Genomic DNA, 18,009 nt, shown 5'->3' on the forward strand with positions numbered 1-18,009 from the left:
TTTTATGTGAAGCTTTAAAAAACTTTATTTTATGACAAAGGCACCAAATGAGTAGTTCAACACGCTTTATACGTCATACTCATACTCATACTCATACTCATTTATTGATAATATTCTTAAAATATTACATGTCAACATCAGAAAATACATTTATATTGTTAAATCATTAAATTAAAATTACAATGGTAATAAATTGATTAGTTATTATTTTTGTCATGGTCAAAGAACTCCGTAACAGTATAAAAGGTCTTATCATTAAGCCATTTTTTTAGTTTCTTATTGAACATATTGGCACTATCTGATATTTTAATGTCATTCGGCAGTTTATTGTAGATCCTAGGGCCTAGGACATGCATAGTCTTTGAAGACTTGCTTAGTTTGTGGGGTGCTGACATTAGTCGTTCCTTGCTTCCTAAACGGGTGCGAGTAAGTTTGTTGGTAGCAAATGTGTGTTTGTGTGTGTGTACGTGTTTAGCTATGCTGTATATGTATTGTGAGGGTAATGTGAGTATTTTCATGTCTGCGAATAGGTGTTTGGCTGACGTACCTGGTGGGGCTCTGGCTATTATTCTTAGGGCACGTTTCTGTAGTACAAAAACGCGATGCCACTCTGCCGCTGTGCCCCATAGTTCCAGGCCATAGCACATTATGGAATGGAAGAGTGAGAAGTAGGTTGAGCGTAGTTCTTTATACGGTAGCACATGAGTGAGCCTTCCCAAAGCAAAGCATGCACCGGAGAGCTTTTTACAAAGAATGTCTATGTGTTGGTTCCATTTGAGGGCGGAGTCTAGGGTTAGCCCGAGGAATTTTGCGTGTTTAATTTGTTCTATTTGTGTATTGTTAATGTGAATTGATAAGGGCCTAGGTGGTCTACCACCTAAATTAATATGCATTACTTGTGTTTTTACTAGGTTAAGTACTAGGCCATTGAGGGTGAACCAGTTTTGCATTCGCTTGATGTCCTGAGTTATGAGTTCCTCTAGGTTTTGTATGGAGGGTGCTGTCAAAATGTCACAGGAGTCATCAGCGAATAGGTACATATCACCTTGGACGTTAGCAGGAAGGTCGTTAACCTGTAATAATTAACATAATTAGTGATGTACCGACTATGGTTTTGGCCGACTAGCCGACTAATCGGCGCTCGGATGGCCGATTAGTCGGCTAGTCGGCCAAGTTCATGATCGTTACTTCACAATAAAGATTACATTCGTATGGCAACTGTAGTAGCTTTATTCAAGTTCGGATGCATTATTAAAACAATTTTTTTGCTCCTTGCGTCGTCGCGCTTTCAATATCAACTGAAAGATGCTACTGCGACGATACACTTACATAAATACCTGAATTTAATATGAACACAAGCACATTTTGTACCCTAAATACTTATTTGAATTAGAATGGACATGTAACATTTGATTAATATTGCCTTTTATTTCATTTATATCCTGGTTTCTGTAATTAATAATGGGCCGACTAATCAGCCTCTCTTGCCGACTAGTCGCCGACTAATCGCCGACTACAAATGTGACCGGATAGTCGGCTTTCCCGACTAGTCGGTACATCCCTAGCCATAATGTCTATCATATCGGCACTAAAAATGAAAGTGTTACCTGCAACATTGTTCGTAATGTAATATCAAAGGAAAATGCTGGATTTTCCTTTTAAGTTTTAGCATATAAATATAGTATAATTAGATACTATTGTCTCTTTGTAGTAAACGTAAAAAGATAAAAGTTGTTCTGTCTTTTTACAATCGGGGAACTTCTGAATTCAAGAAAATTCAAGGTACGTAACTCGTTTCCGATACTTTCTAAACTTTGCTTTACGAGCATAGATGTTTGACACACTCGAAAGTTGTAGGATTGTCGAGGATAATCCAATGTGAGTTATTGCTATTGTGAAGCAACATAATACAATAAGCGGCAGTCCGTATAAACCTAATTTATCAGATACATAATGTTCCACGTAACGTAATACGATTTTCGCAGGAAAATTGTTTACTTTTCCGGGTAGTTGAAGTTAGTTAACTAACTGTAATCCTGACTAATCTATCTTTTACACGCATATTAGGTATGTCGATAATGTAGATACGAAAGGAATCAATTCAAAAACGCGTTTTCACCAGGAAAGTTGATAGCGTGTTAAAAATGTTAAAATGTATAGGTTATAGTAGATTGTACAACAAGGGCATAAAGTGACTCCCGAGTTTTCCCGAGGCAATTTTTTGGTCTGAGCGAAGCGAAGACCAAAATAGTAGACGATGGTAAAAATTGACATTTATGCCATTGTTGTACACTCTGCTTTTCACTTCGATTGCGAGGAAAGTAAAATTATATTTTTCACGGCAATTTACACCACTAAATTGTCGTAAATTGAAAGAACATAATACATAACCAATTCCCGCCAACTAACTTTTTTTTTTCAACATATGATCAGAGTTTCAGACGCTTGGTTTTCTACCAAGTCAAATATTTCGGAGCATATTTGAACGATAATCGACTCCTATTTTATGTGATTTACTAAATTTAATGACAGAAAATACGGATTTCTATACTTGGTCAAGCAGATATTGTCAGTAGAAAAAGGCGGCAAATTTGAAAACTGTAGGCGCGAAGGGATACGTCCCATAGAAAATTTGAATTTCGCGCCTTATTTTACTGACAAGATTTGCTTGACAAAACTTGTTATATAAGTTTTGTCATCTACACAATTTTATTGCTCAGTAAAATTGTGCAATATGTTTTAACTGTTTGGCTGTTGAGACCGATTATCTTAGGCTTAGAAGAAAATTTTACTTTTATGCTCTAGAGCATAAAATGCGATTTTATGTCGTCTACACACGACATAAAGGTGCACTTTTTGAGCATGAGAAGTGAAAATAATGTTTCAAAAGACCTAACAACTTGTAATTTGCAGCATTTACTCGTATTGTACCTTTTAATTTCATTATTATTAAAAATCTATAAAAGTTTACATTTCTGATGCAATAACAGTGTAAAAGCAGGACTATTTTCAAACCACTTAGTAGGAATAGTAGGTCACAATCTTGGTAAGTACTTTTGTCCATTTAATAATAAAAATATTGGAATCTCGACAGGGGTTGCCTGTAACACGAGCAAATAATTAAAACATATATTATAGGTACTCCTCAAACTATGAAACTTTTGTTAAACAACTTTTAAAAATTATGAATCCTTTAGACTTCCTCTTTTTCATACAAAATAAATATTGCCTTCAATGTACGCTGACATCTTTGTGTATTTGACGTTGGTTGTCAGCTTGTCACGCTTTAATCATAACAAAATTTGCAATACATTGCGTCTTAGAATAAACTTTAAAGTGTAATATAAATCAAAATATAAGTTATTTTTAAAAGTTACTGAATAAATGTTGGTCAGTATGAGGAGTATAGGAAACACCCTGTATACTCATTTTCCTCGCCTAAAGGTGAACCTAATAATAAAGTCAATGTTCGTAGCACAATAAACAATCAAGTGTATTAGTTTACATTAATGCCGTATTCAGGACACGTATGATATAAAAATAAATACGAAAATACGAAAGGTAGGCAAGATAATCGGTAATCGGTATCCTACATTATTAATATTATCAAAACAGATGTATTATTAGACCCAATTAAGTCTTATAGGCGTATTATTCAGGGATGCGATTTTCAGAGTATAATTCGTGGATTGTAGCTTGACTGTAGTTTTTTAGGGTTCCGTACCCAAAGGGTAAAAACGGGACCCTATTACTAAGACTCCGCTGTCCGTCCGTCCGTCCGTCCGTCCGTCTGTCACCAGGCTGTATCTCACGAACCATGATAGCTAGACAGTTGAAAATTTCACAGATGATGTATTTCTGTTGCCGCTATAACAACAAATACTAAAAACAGAATAAAATAAAGATTTAAGTGGGGCTCCCATACAACAAACGTGATTTTTGACCTACGTTAAGCAACGTCGGGCGGGGTCAGTACTTGGATGGGTGACCGTTTTTTTGCTAGTATTGCTCAATTTTTTGTTGATGATGCGGAACCCTCCGTGCGCGACTCCGACTCACACTTGGCCGGTTTTTTTTTAAGAAGCTTACGTAAGGTTATTTATCATACAAATAGCGATACGTGCGACGTCTATTTTGATATTAAATCAAGGAATTGTTCCCGTACAAACCTCAACACTGTATAATTATTATAATACCTACGCTTAACTCAACAAACCACTTTGTAATGAAAATCACGGGTGACTGAACCATAAAAATGTTTCTCAAAGAGAATACGTCATCCCATAAATTCTTAAAGTACTCGACTTTTATGTCAAGCAAATTGTCCTTAAATAATAATATAGCTGCAATTTTTGCCGCAATCAAGTAATTAGGCAAGTAGATAAAGCACGTCCCGCCTATTCAGAGGGCCCTGAGGACCTCTAAAGTAAAGTGCCATCGGATGCGGTACGATTTTGGATAAGGTGTGTTTCTACGGTTGTGCGACAGGGGATAAAATGTCAGACAAAGTGTGTATGTATAAGCTACCAGGGATGTTGCGGATGCCGATTTTTTGACATCCGCGGACGCGGATGCAGATTTTTAAAGGCTCACATTCGCGGATGCGGATGCGGATGTCAAGATAGGTACATAAAAACGTCAAATATTACATTTTAGTAATTTTTATTTAAAAAAACCGGCCAAGTGCGAGTCGGGCTCGCGTTCCAAGGGTTCCGTACATTAAGTCCCACTCACGCTTGACTGCTCATTTCCAATAGGTTTTTTTGGCTAATGACTAAATTACCTAGCAGTCTAGCACTTACGCCGATGCTAAGACGTTCCCGTACCGACTTGTTCGACATCCGCATCCGCATAAGCTCCGTATCGATTTTATGCGGATGCGGATGCAGATGCGGATGTTGAAAATAATGCGGAAGTTCCGCGGTTGCGGATGCGGATGTTCGCAACATCCCTGCTACATACACACGTTGTAGCGGGACATAAGGGGGGAGTACATGTATCCGATTACCTGGTATGAGTCATACCCGAAGCCCCGGGTCTGAAGCCGTGGTTGGCCAGTGGTTCGATCGTCCGACTTTAGAATTCAGAGGTCGCGGATTCAAATCCTGGCTCGTACCAATGTGTTTTCTGGAATTTATGCAAGGAATATCATTTGATATTTGCCACTATTAGCTTACTATTAGGCTCATATAAATACAACGCTAAGAAATTCAAACGTATATGAAATCTCCAACCCGCTTTGGGCCAGCTTAGGGAATAAAGTCCAATCCCTACTAATACTTTGAGGTGTGTGCCCAGCAGTAAGCCGTTTATAGGCTTGACATTTTTTCAGACTTTACTACAAAAACATAAAAAATAACTGCCAATGTGAGATATTCTGAAACAAAATAACTAGGTAGGTTTTCTCAACTACGAATTAATGTTTCCCCAATATTTCTCTTGGACAAATTATGAACAAAATGGCTTTTGGATTTCTTATTACAGTTTCTGTTCGTACATCAGTTCGTTTGTATGTCACAAATGTCACAATACACGAACCGTAATAGGTAAACAAACCTGGGACCGAATTGGTAATTTCTTCGAATTTAGTTTTGTGGTGGCAACTAGTGAGTTTTGGTTGTCACCTGAGCCCGTACCATGAGTCACTGACAGTGTCAAAACTGACATATACGCTATCGAGAACATAATTTACTTTCTTTACATCTCGCTCACACTAATATGCGAGTACGAGCGAGACGCATAGAAAGTAAATTACGTTCTCGATGGCGTTTATGTCAGTGCCAAACTGTAGCAACACTGACGAAACATATTATTCTTTATGCATTTTACACGAATTGATATTTTTTATTTTTACTTAACAAACTAGCGCTGGATAATCTCAATTTCGTTGAAATTTGAAAAAATACGCAATCGAAATGAGCGATTGCGCTCTCATACTAAATGAGTTTCCCTGACTAATCGATTTGATGAAAATAAATATTCTGAAATTCAGGCATTTTAACACTATTCCGTTTTAAGATTGGGTAAAACGAAATAAAGATGCATTGTAACCAAACCCTAATATTTAAGAAATTGCTAGAGAATTTCATAAAAGTAATAACTTATAAAGCTTCTTATTAAATTATTCTGTTCTCGGTAGATATTGTACATACGAGTAAAACAGAAATACGGTAAAGTGGAACCTCGATTACACGAATCTTAACGGAAGTGCTAGTAATAGCAGTTTGTGCTATATAGGCTTCGTCTTTGATACGTGTGAGGTTTTTGTATCGTTATATTTGACGTAAGTACTTAGTTAAAAAAATGACATGAGAATCAGACATGTAATAGTACCTACATTACATACCTAGGGAGGTGAATTCGTGAATGCTCCAGATCATAAATATGCGATCTGGGGCTTTACGAATTACCGCCCGTGGTTTGTCTAAAGTTTTACGTCTTGCCTTGGCCAGGAAGTGAGATTTTCTCCTCGCGTAGCGAGCGTATAAAATATGTATTGAAACAGGTGACTCACGTTTTCACGTTTAGGCTCGACGTGCATCGCTTTATAACACCCTTTCCTTTTCTTTTGGCCTTTTCGAGGCCGTATGTCAGCTAATGCGAAACTTTTCGTCTTTAAAGGGGTCTTGCTAATCAGTCCACCGGACGATATCGGCCCGCCAGTTAAACGCAATGACAGAGGGCCTACCGCGAACCACATTCGACGTGTTACCTCCCTGTCACACTTACGTACGAATTTACAAGTGCGACAGAGAGGCAACACGTCGACGTGGTCCGCGGTAGGCGCTCAGCTCCGAACAACTGACAAGCCGATAACGTTCGTCGGACTGACCATCGCACCTTATCGGCTTGTCAGTTGTTGTGACCGATAACGTCCGACGGACGGACGGAGTGAGCACCTTAATCTGTCAACTCCCAGTGGCTCATATATGCAATGATTTATAACTCAAGATAGGTTATAGGCGTTCCAAAATTGAAGCGCTTAACTTGTGACAATTTGTCACAAGTTGCCTTTAGACGCGGCTGGACAAACGAGAAATGTGCACGTGCTAACGAGCTCCTGCACACCGAAAGAGCAAGAAACGACCTTATGTTTAACAACGAATGTGACAAAGATGGATGGAATGAGAAAATTAATCAAAAATAACAGATTTCTTCGTAGGCACAGAAATAAATATGGAAGTATTTTTTGTGCTCCTCAAGTATGAGTATAACCTATCTGTGGTTATATAATATCATTGCATATATGAGCCAGAACGCTTATGGGTGACGTCATATCGTGGGATTCGACAGGTTAAGAAAGGCAAATAGGTACTCACAGCTGCAGTGGTTTTGTGACTTATAGAGAATAGCGTTGTTTATTTCGTATAAACGAGTTCGTCTTAACGAGGTTCGTCTCACCGAGTTTCAACTGTAGGTACTAGGCTTGCTACAATGTGTCGGCAAATTGAATTACCGCCCCAGCGGTGAGCCGTGTGGGAAAACATAACCTACTTATTCGCTGCAACGTAAGACAGTGGAGCAAGAGCGGTTTTACTAATAGTGGTTAAAATATAAAAATAAATAAACTTACTTAACAAACTTAAAATAATTTTAAAAAACGACTGGGTTGTGTAAAATATAGGTAGGCATAATTAAGTGATGTATCGATAAAGCAGTTCCACGTATAAATTGAAACTCTACCAACACATTAATATGTGTAAAAACGGCGCGTTTGGGCTGTGCAGCATACAAAGTTAAAGACATATAAATAGACCTACATGCACTAAAAAACACTGTCGTCTCTTTTTTTGATGAAGTGTCAATGATTTAAAAACACCGATTAATTACATAATTTTTAATTCATTTTCTTGAAAATTATTCTTTCGTAATTACCAATAAAGTATTTGAAGCCCGTAGTTTGCGATTTAATTGCTGCGTATTAAAAAAAAAGATACGTGAAATCTTAGTTACCGATCCAGTAAAAAGAATCCACCATAAATGTAAAAAAAATATAATCGCAATATCAAAATAATATCAAGTAACCATTTTTATTTCTGCAACTGGCACTGGTTTAAAGGTAACGTCTATTATTACAATAATGAAGCAACGATTTTCTGCGACCGCTTTCACTTAAAGTTGAAAACGGTTTCAGAAAATAACTGAAAGGCCGAGCAATTATCGAAACGTTCAGCCTAAAATAACTCTTCTATTTCCATCGAACGAGGAAAACCAATCAAACTGCGCCAAATAAAGGTTGCATAAACATTGATTAAAAATTTAATTGAATACAGCAACAAAGAATAAGAAATAATTAAAAGTTAGTGCCAAGCTTTTTGAGGATTCAAGATGGCTGCATAATCACGTTTAATCTGTTTAATAAATTATATTCTTCTACCACATGTGACCAGCAACGTAGCAAGGCAGCAACCAGCCAAATTTATTTTTTTAGGGTTCCGTACTCAAAGGGTAAAAACGGGACCCTATTACTAAGACTCCGCTGTCCGTCCGTCCGTCCGTCCGTCTGTCACCAGGCTGTATCTCATGAACTGCGATAGCTAGACAGTTGAAATTTTCACAAATGATGTAGGTATCTCTGTTGCCGCTATAACAACAAATACCTACTAAAAATAAAATAAAATAATTATTTAAGGGGGGCTCCCATATAACAAACACGATTTTTTTGCTCTGTTTTTTGTTGATGGTGCGGAACCCTCCGTGCGCGAGTCCGACTCGCACTTGGCCGGTTTTTTTTTGCTTGTTTTGCTCTATTTTTTGTTGATGGTGCGGAACCCTCCGTGCGCGAGTCCGACTCACACTTGGCCGGTTTTTTATATACCTATAATATCTGATACTCGTAAAATAGTTCATATTAGAATCAATTAAATCCTATAACATTCTTTAACAATAAAAAATGACAGGCAATATTCCAAGTTGAATAAAAAAGATGAATGGAAAATGATAAATCCGACGTGATTAAATACTGAAAGAAAACTCATGGTCCAAAAGCTCAGATTGATTGTGGATTGGGGCCCGATTCGGATTTTGAACTAGACATCTAGTAGATATCTCTTAGACATCACCAAGATACGACAACGATATCTTTAAGATCTAGCCTGTCAAATTTGACATTTCCGCGATTCTGGAGATACTTTTGAACGATTTCCACAATGTCTAAAACGTCTCGTTATGTATTTATAGAGCTCAAAACGATTTTGAAACGATCTTAATACGGTAATGTAACGTAAAAGTGACATTGGTTGCCCGAATTGAGCTGCAAAAAATATCTAGTCGAAATCTAAGCTACCAGGTATCTAATAGTACATATCGTATCGTTCTCTTCTCTAGAACGCATCCTGTTTTCCGAATACCGCTATTGGTCCATTCCGCTTGAACGTTCTCGATAATGAGGGTCAGTACAAAAGATATTATTAATTTCATTCTTCTAGGCTAGGGTATTGGGTTTGAAAGTCTGTGGAGAATTCAGTTTTTTGGTACTGTACACCGGAATAGTCTAATTAGGGTTCCGTACCCAAAGGGTTAAAAACGGGACCCTATTACTAAGACTTCGCCGTCCGTCCGTCCGTCCGTCCGTCCGTCCATCTGTCTGTCACCAGGCTGTATCTCATGAACCGCGATAGCTAGACAGTTGAAATTTTCACAAATGATGTACCTATCTCTGTTGCCGCTATAACACCAAATACTATAAATAAAATAAATATTTAAGGGGGGCTCCCATACAACAAACACGATTTTTTTGCTCTATTTTTTGTTGATGGTGCGGAACCCTCCGTGCGCGAGTCCGACTCGCACTTGGCCGGTCTTTTTTGTTTATGGGTAGATTAAAACACACTACCTTGATAACGCTATTCAACCGTTGGAACATACCAATAGACAAAAGTAGTCGCAAGTAATAAATATTGTATTATTTACTTAATTGCATTCTGACTTATGCTAAATAGGTTAAAAGATTATAGTTACTAAAATGTAAAGTTAGAAAATTTATTACGATAGTTTGACTACTCGTAAGTCTCGTAACATAGTTATAATTTGATATGAGTGTATAATAAGTCCCAATCCCAACTACTTCAAACTAGCTAGTATGAAATTATCAAAGTTATAATTATAACTTACAATTCAACCATTGATCTGACTTAAATTAGGGTTCCGTATGCACGTACGCCTCCAGTACGAAGACGGAGGCGTGCCCTAGTTTTGCTAACTTATTAGATTTGGAGCCGCCAGGTACGGGGGAGTCGGGATGCGTTGGCAAATGAACTATTGAAGTACGTACCTATCTAACGTGACAAATATGTCGTTCAATTTTTGATACACGTTTCTATTGCTGTCTGTAAAGATGGTGGATGTAGCTTTACAAATAACAATATAAGGTTGGTATCCAAGTACCAAAAACTCTTCAAGACTTTCGAAAGGGTCAAATTTCGACTAGTTAACATCCTGCGTAAAATCGAGGTATTAAATATCGACAGATAGACACGGACAGTGTCAAAAATTACACATTATCTTGAATTCATTATCGTGTATACATATTTTGGACATTTCGTCCGTGTTGATATTTAATATACCATAATCCACATCAAGAAGTAGGTACCTTATTGCGTGATTTTCCCCGTGGAAATAACCATAAATGGTTATTGGTATGTTGTGATGGTTGAAATCACAAAATTAATTAAAGAGCTAAATATTTAAAATGGTAATGTAAAAGGTAGACGTGATGTGATACTGAATGACGCCGGGACGCAAACGTGATTGCAATACAAAGGTTTTGAAAATGTGCCACAAAAGGGAAATATAAAAATAAGCAGAAATAGCAAGATTACCGCTGTTTTGCTCCATAGGGACATATAATGAGACTTGTACGCTGTAAATGCCTTGGTCTATACTAATATCTGGTTCGTAGTATATATTTAGATATGAACTCGGTCTTTTACTTGGTTATTTAGGAAATCATACGCCAACAATGTTACTTAGGTATTCTAATATAATTTGGAGAAATATTCGGGTGTAAATATTTGTACACAGCGAAGTGGGTTGCGTTCAATCAATTCTATTCTTTATTTTGAATATTAACTCGTGCAAATTGTTCTATTTTAGGAATTAATTATCACGTTTACAACCTCATTGAGAATATAAATTGAATAAGTACAAATAATTAAATGATTAGATCGTGTAGTTGGCAGAATGAAATCATTAGATATTTACAGAACATCCATAAGATACTAACTAGTAACTATACTCTCTTATATTATACTCTCTTATTATTATTATACTCTCTTATTTAGCACTAGGAACATATAATTTGGATGGGTTATACTCGTCAGTCATTGGTGCGGTAGTGATTATTACTGCTAAAAGAAGAGACGCTTTCCACATCGATTTACGTACAGTTACCACACGGGATTGTTACGCCATTTAGGGTCCTAGCTAAATTGGTTGTTTCATACGTACGCTATGGAATGTTAAATTTAGCTAGAATCCTAAAGTGCGTAACAATCACGGAGCGTGACTGTACATTGACCCGCATGTTGCTATCTCTATTGCTCGCGCATAATTGAATGTACGAAAATCCATGTGGAAAGCGTCTCCGCTTTACGAAGACATTCATGAAGATTGTAGCGCGTATAGACTTATTAGAATGTTTCCTATTTATAAATACAATTAATCACTAGATTGTTGAAAAAGTGAAAATTTACAGTTTGTCTACTAACAATAAAACACGAAAACAGTAGTCGGTAAGTAAAGTGGTAAATACCTAATAATAAAATAAAAAGTAGAAACTTGGAAAAATCACGAAAGCTGAGCTAAGATAAAAAATTACGTAATTCAGATCGATGCTATCGGATGATACCTAACGTATCATTATCTTAGTATCAATCTGAAATATGATAAACTGAGGAGTATGTCAGCAGATACGATGCTAACAATTTTTGAAGCCTTACGTATGATGCGTAAGGCTTTAAATACTTAGGTAATAATCACTAGAAAACTTCAAAATCGATAATTTTTTGCATAAACTTATGGCTCTATTTATATAGGGAAATACCCATATTATTTTCCATATCGACAATAAAAAATTGTTAGCATCGAATCTGCTGACATACTCCTCTGTTTATTTATGCTTGCTTTGTCAGCAGCCAATAGCGCGAGATCTAGCTGCAAATTTTAATTACAAGCAAAGCGTCTCTGTTTCAGTTCGGGCAAAAGTGCTTTCCTATCCGGCTGTCCAGTTGTTTTCGTATACAGGTCACATCTATGCTTTTAAGTAGTCGATATTTTTTTGCAGTTATCTCCTAATGAGCTGTTACATGAATTTAAACCATATAAGTAAAACTGTAAATTTGATTTTTAAAGGGGCACGTTCTCTTCCCTTGTGAGGGATTCGGTACATATAGCAGCCGCATAAAAGAAACAATTCCTTTTGTTTAACAGATTAAGGATTGAGTTGAAAAAAATCACCACATATGAATTGAAATGTTTACTGTAGTGTTATACTTAATTTTCGGTAGTTTAGTGGTAGGTAAGTATCCCTGCCTGACACGCGGGAGACCGGGGTTCGATTTCCCCCGATTATTTATAATTAATTTGGCGACTTTCAACATGTTGTCGCAGGATCTCAGTCTATATAGTTCTGTTGATTCGGGACGTCATCTGAACGTGACTGGGGGGCTTCCTATGGCACTCGTTCCGGCAATTTCCGGCGCAAACATGCCGTCACTGTACGGCAGCGTTAGACGGGTTAACATAACAACTATCTTGAATTTCTTAGTAGGTATTGTATCAAACATGTGATTGTCCAATATGCAATGCTTTCATAATCATAAGGAAGCAACAATTTACAATATGTTTGCCATACGACTAAATAAATAAGGAATTTGAATTGGACATAAGGAAGTTTCAGGAATAGGCACGAGTAAGAATTAGTTTCTGCCCGGGATTTGCTCTGCGTGGGATGATGGTGATTTATTTGAAATGATGTGCTTAATTTTGCAAATTTAAATTTCGCTAAGGTTTACTGCTAATGCTAACCAATAAACGAGGATTTTGTTAAAAAATATTTTTCCTTGAATGAAGAATAGAAAAAAAGGGAGGAAGAGGAAGGCACGTCTCGGTTTTGGACCAAGCTAAAGAGAAAATAAGTGTAGTGACGTATCCGGAGCCCAAAACAGTGACAGAGAGAAGAACGGAATGGCGATTACTCCACCACAAGAGCCAGGCTCCTAAAATTGTGATAATGATGATGTATTTTTCCGTACTACCTCTGCATTTTATATTTTTTACAGTACTGTATCAAGCTGACATCATCGACCACGCATATGTTGCGGCTCGCAATTAACCACGGCTGATTGACTTTTTTCATCCGCCGGTTGAACACGACCTTTTTAAATAACATGGGCCTAGCTCTTATCCGGTTCGCTCTAAGGAAAATGTAAAGAGTAGGTAACGGTTTTTTTGTACTTACATTTTTAACATATGAGATTGCCATGAATATACCTAGTAAAGTACTTTAATTGCAAATAAATACTCTTGAGCACAATTATTAATACATAATTATAAATTTCCATTTGTTGATGCGTGCTGCTGTGGTCGCGCGTCGATAAAGATAAGTATTATAAGCGTTATCACTTGTGGTTAGGTACGGACGAAATCGGCTTGACCATAATACAAATACCTACACCTGCAGATTTATCAATTTTATCATTTACAAAGTCGTGCGGTTTTTATCACTTAGCACTTTGTTAGTGAGCAAGTTATATTTTTTGCTGTAGCATCAGCATCTTCGGTAGTATAGTGGTAAGTATCCCCGCCTGTCACGCGGGAGACCGGGGTTCGATTCCCCGCCGGAGAGATATTTTTTTTAATGATAAGTATTATTATTTTTAAACTTTATTGCACAGTAAAAATATACAGTGACAAAAGGCGGACTTAATGCTACACGGCATTCTCTACCAGTCAACCTTTAGGCCAAACAGAGAAACAGTTGGTGCGGGGTACGTAAAGAACACTAAAACTTGATGCTTAAAATTAATAGGCACAAATATAAATGTAATGCGAAGATATAATAAATATATATACAACAATAATATATACGTATATGTATACAAGAAGTATTGTATATAATACGAACCTATTTTTCGAAAGATTTTTTTATACAATATTTATACTCGTATAATACATATCTCAGCTATAAATGAATCTGTATTTATTTGATGTATTATATTTCTACTATGGTCTAGCCTTTTAGTTTGTACATACAATTGTCTGAATCCTAGCAACGCTCCAGCTCCAATTGTGGGTAACTATCAATAGAAATAATAAGAGTCTATTGCTTTTCTATAATAGATCCAAGTGAATAGGATACCTAGTTCTCAATTGACAATCATAATAAATTGGCCTCGATATCCAATATAACAGTCAGGCTATGAAAAATATAAATAAGTAACTACTTATGCTAAAATCGGATCAACCAACCACCAACCACCACCAACCAACCAACCATCTGGCCAACGATCAACCAACCAACCAACCAACGATCCACCAACGATCAACGATCGTAGGGAACAAAATAAAAGTACAAAAGAAAAAAGAAACAGCAATTAAACATACATCGTGTAATGATGATGACAATGATAATTGCCGCCTGCGCAAGATTCGACACGATTACTCAACTGGCACCATAACAATAACAAACGCTCCCCGACACGCATTCAAAATGCGTTAGATACGCATACAATGTGTGATGAATTCGTTACTGACGATCTTACCTCTCGCGTATTGCAGTATAAGAGGCGGGCAGAGGAGAGAAGGAAGTACCTACCGAAAGTAAGGGCTCTTTTACCCGGCGCGCGAACTCGTATACGATTTTAGTTACATTGCGGGCCATTTAGGTTACAATCAGCCTGCCAGTTCTCGCCCCGTCTAAATGAGCCCTAATAATAGTGGGCTGCGGAAGTCTTTGCGAGTCCTATTTACTCCTTGCGAGGCCTACGAAATCCTGTTTGCCAAAGCTGAAACGGAGACTTCTTGTAGAAGACAACTAGACACTTAGACTACATCTTAATATAAATAATATTTTATTAGGTCTGAAAGTTTTTGATATGTTAAATATGATCTCGTTAATTAAGCGGACCACTTACCAGTCTTACACCATGGTGTCCATGGTTGTGTGATTTCAATTTTGCAATAATTTGAGTTCTCCAATTATATTTTATAAAATTAACTAACTACGGTCTACATAATTGTATATTTATTAATTTACGTAAGTACACCTTTTAACTAACTGTTGTACACGATGTAAAATAAAATAAACAATTGCACATATAACGTATATCGAACAACGTTAGACATGCAGCATATCGGTCGTAATATTATAAGTAAGTGCAAAGTAAAGAATTTAGGAATGCGGAAAGGATCGGGGAAATATGATATGAGGTCTGTTCACAAACTGAGCATATAGTCAACAACCACAGATAAACCAGTATAAGTCTAAATCTCATTCAAGCATAGTTGTTTGGGATGAAGATATCAAGTTAAATTGGAGAGGATGAAGAAATAATGTTTTATGAATTATAAGATCCCACCCTGTGACCTAGATATTGACTGGCAGGGATGTTTACAGAGTTTTAAAGTGAACTACTTTACTGAGTGCACACTATGCTAACTAACTGTACTTAGTAGTTGCTGCGTAAGCATTATAACTAACATTAGTGAGAAAACTGGGGACGAATAACATTAAGTTTTAGTTAAGATCAGCAAAATAAAGAAACCAAATGTATTTCAGTTCATAGTCTACATTCCTAAATAATTAGGTGGGCCTAATTTTCATACATGCATGCAAAACACAAATATTTAGCGAAATATTTAGCGCACGGAATTATTTTGTGCATTAATATTTAAAACGGAAGTTCTTTATTTATTTGACCTTAATTTTTCTGTGGTTCTTAGTAGATAGATAAAATATATAAGTATTTAATTTGAAAATATATCATGACATGATCAATATTATGACATTTATTACTCCCCTCCAGGACCACAAAGTTGAATTCCTAAAATGTTGAAATCCCAAAATGTTGACTTTCCCAGAATGTTGTTTTTTTTTTAGTTTCGCAATAATGTTGTATTCTTATAACGTTGAAATATTAAAAAGTTGAATTCTCAAAATGTATACTTTCAACTTACTGAGAAACTCAACATTTCGTGATTTCAACATTTTAGGAATTCAACTTTCTGTTCCTGTACGGATATGATGGTCGTTCTTGTCTACGTGACAGCGTGATAAAACGGTGTCCGTCACTTTCTTTCCCACGGTGTTAAACAGTGACAGTTATTTTATCACGTGGATAAAGATGGATAAAGCTATCCATAATAGGCTGGCTGGACGCTTTTTTTAACATTTTAGATCCGAATTCTATAAGACCAAGTCGCTGCAAGCCTATGTTCCGAAAACATTTATTGTTAAATGATGTCACGTTTTAGATTCAAAAACATTATGTAGGTGTAAAGACGAATTGACCTTCGGAACGTAAGTACAAACGGCATAGGTATTCAAAGACAATAGGACTCCCATTTTTGGCTTCACTGTCGCTTGGCACCATTGAGGTCAGACGTGATACCACAACCGATAAAAGGAAAAGTTGTACCCAATGAAAACGTCTGGGTTACTACATTAATGAAAATTATCTATAAAATAATTAATTAATGTAGGTAGGTAACTTGTAAGTACAAAAGCTACGAACGAAGCGCCGAATACTTGTTAGCCGAAAAATGTCGGCAAAAGATGTCCGTGTCATCTCTACCACATACGATATGCATGTAAAACTGATTACAATGGTAAAGTCGATAACTGTTACAAGACTCGTGTAGATTGACTAAGACGTAATACAGTACAACGGTGCATTCAGAAAGATTCTTGCCACTTTCCCTTATCGTAGTAGATAATGAACTCCGTGTAATATTTAAAACTTTCGCGTTTTGACCGACATTTTCGCAAGAAGCGTTAGCTATATCTAAATTAATGCTAATTATTATGTATTTATTTCTTACGTTGTTCCTACAATTAAGAACAAAAAAGGCATTCGAATTTGTTTAAAAAACCGGTCTTCATTTTATGATGTTTGTTTGATTTTTAGTTCGGGGCCTAGGTACAGTACAGGTTGTTTTTTCAACAATAAGTAAGTCAGCGAGCGAGAAGTACTGAGAGTTTTTAATAATAATAATTCAAATTAAATATCTAATCAAGATCAGGTTCATTAAACTCGAATACCAAGTAGGGAATGCAAATCGGTTATTTTTTGTATGGAAATAACCGCGGTTTCGGTTAATAACCGATTATTTCCATACAAAAAATAACCGAAAATAACCGATTTGCATTCCTTAATACCAAGCTGACTATATAGTTTGGAAGTCTGAGAAAATAATCTACTTTTTCGAATCTGTATGATTGTGATCTGATATGAGTCAAAATAAATAAATCAATCAATACAGTTTCATGCTTTAATTCATAATAAATACTAGACCATCAACTTATATTCACAAGAGAACACGAAAATGTATTAATAGGTACATAGTTCTTTGTCTATACCTAACTAAAGATAAAGGAAACCAATGTACTGCAATATGACGTTAACGTTCAATGTGCTTACAGGAATCTCGTTGACAAGAATTTTATATCTACCTATGTAGGTACCTATTTTATTGAAAAACCATTACTCATTATTTATTGCAAGATTATTATGACAGTCAATCAATACTCAGCAGAGATAATGCATAGTCCCAATGCCTGTCTGCACACCACCAACATATTTATACAATACTAAACATCCAAACTTCAGAGACGTAGAGTTTATTATTGCTTGTTTGGACATTAGATAAGTTGGTCAGCGAATAATTTGTCACCGGTTCGATGAGATAAGAATTCAGTCAGCAGATTGAATTACGTTTTGGTTGGACGCATATTGTAGGTATATGATTGACGTTGAAGTTAATGACAAATATAGCTTTATATTTTGTTAA

General features: G+C 36.4%; 1 protein-coding gene, 1 long non-coding RNA gene and 1 other non-coding gene across 3 annotated transcripts in view; 2 read left to right on the forward strand and 1 right to left on the reverse strand.

The window, feature by feature from the left end:
* LOC134654117 (rap1 GTPase-activating protein 1) overlaps positions 1-18,009 on the reverse strand; it is a 433,547-nt gene that overhangs the window by 413,906 nt on the left and 1,632 nt on the right. The gene's annotated exons all lie outside the window — the stretch shown is intronic.
* Positions 1-18,009, forward strand: part of LOC134654145 (uncharacterized) — a 299,175-nt gene that overhangs the window by 197,096 nt on the left and 84,070 nt on the right. The window lies entirely within an intron of this gene.
* Trnad-guc (transfer RNA aspartic acid (anticodon GUC)) lies at positions 13,775-13,846 on the forward strand. The gene has a single exon. It is a non-coding gene; the product is annotated as a tRNA-Asp (tRNA).

Source organism: Cydia amplana, chromosome 14 (genome assembly GCF_948474715.1).
Source record: "Cydia amplana chromosome 14, ilCydAmpl1.1, whole genome shotgun sequence".
Taxonomy (NCBI): Eukaryota; Metazoa; Arthropoda; class Insecta; order Lepidoptera; family Tortricidae; genus Cydia; species Cydia amplana.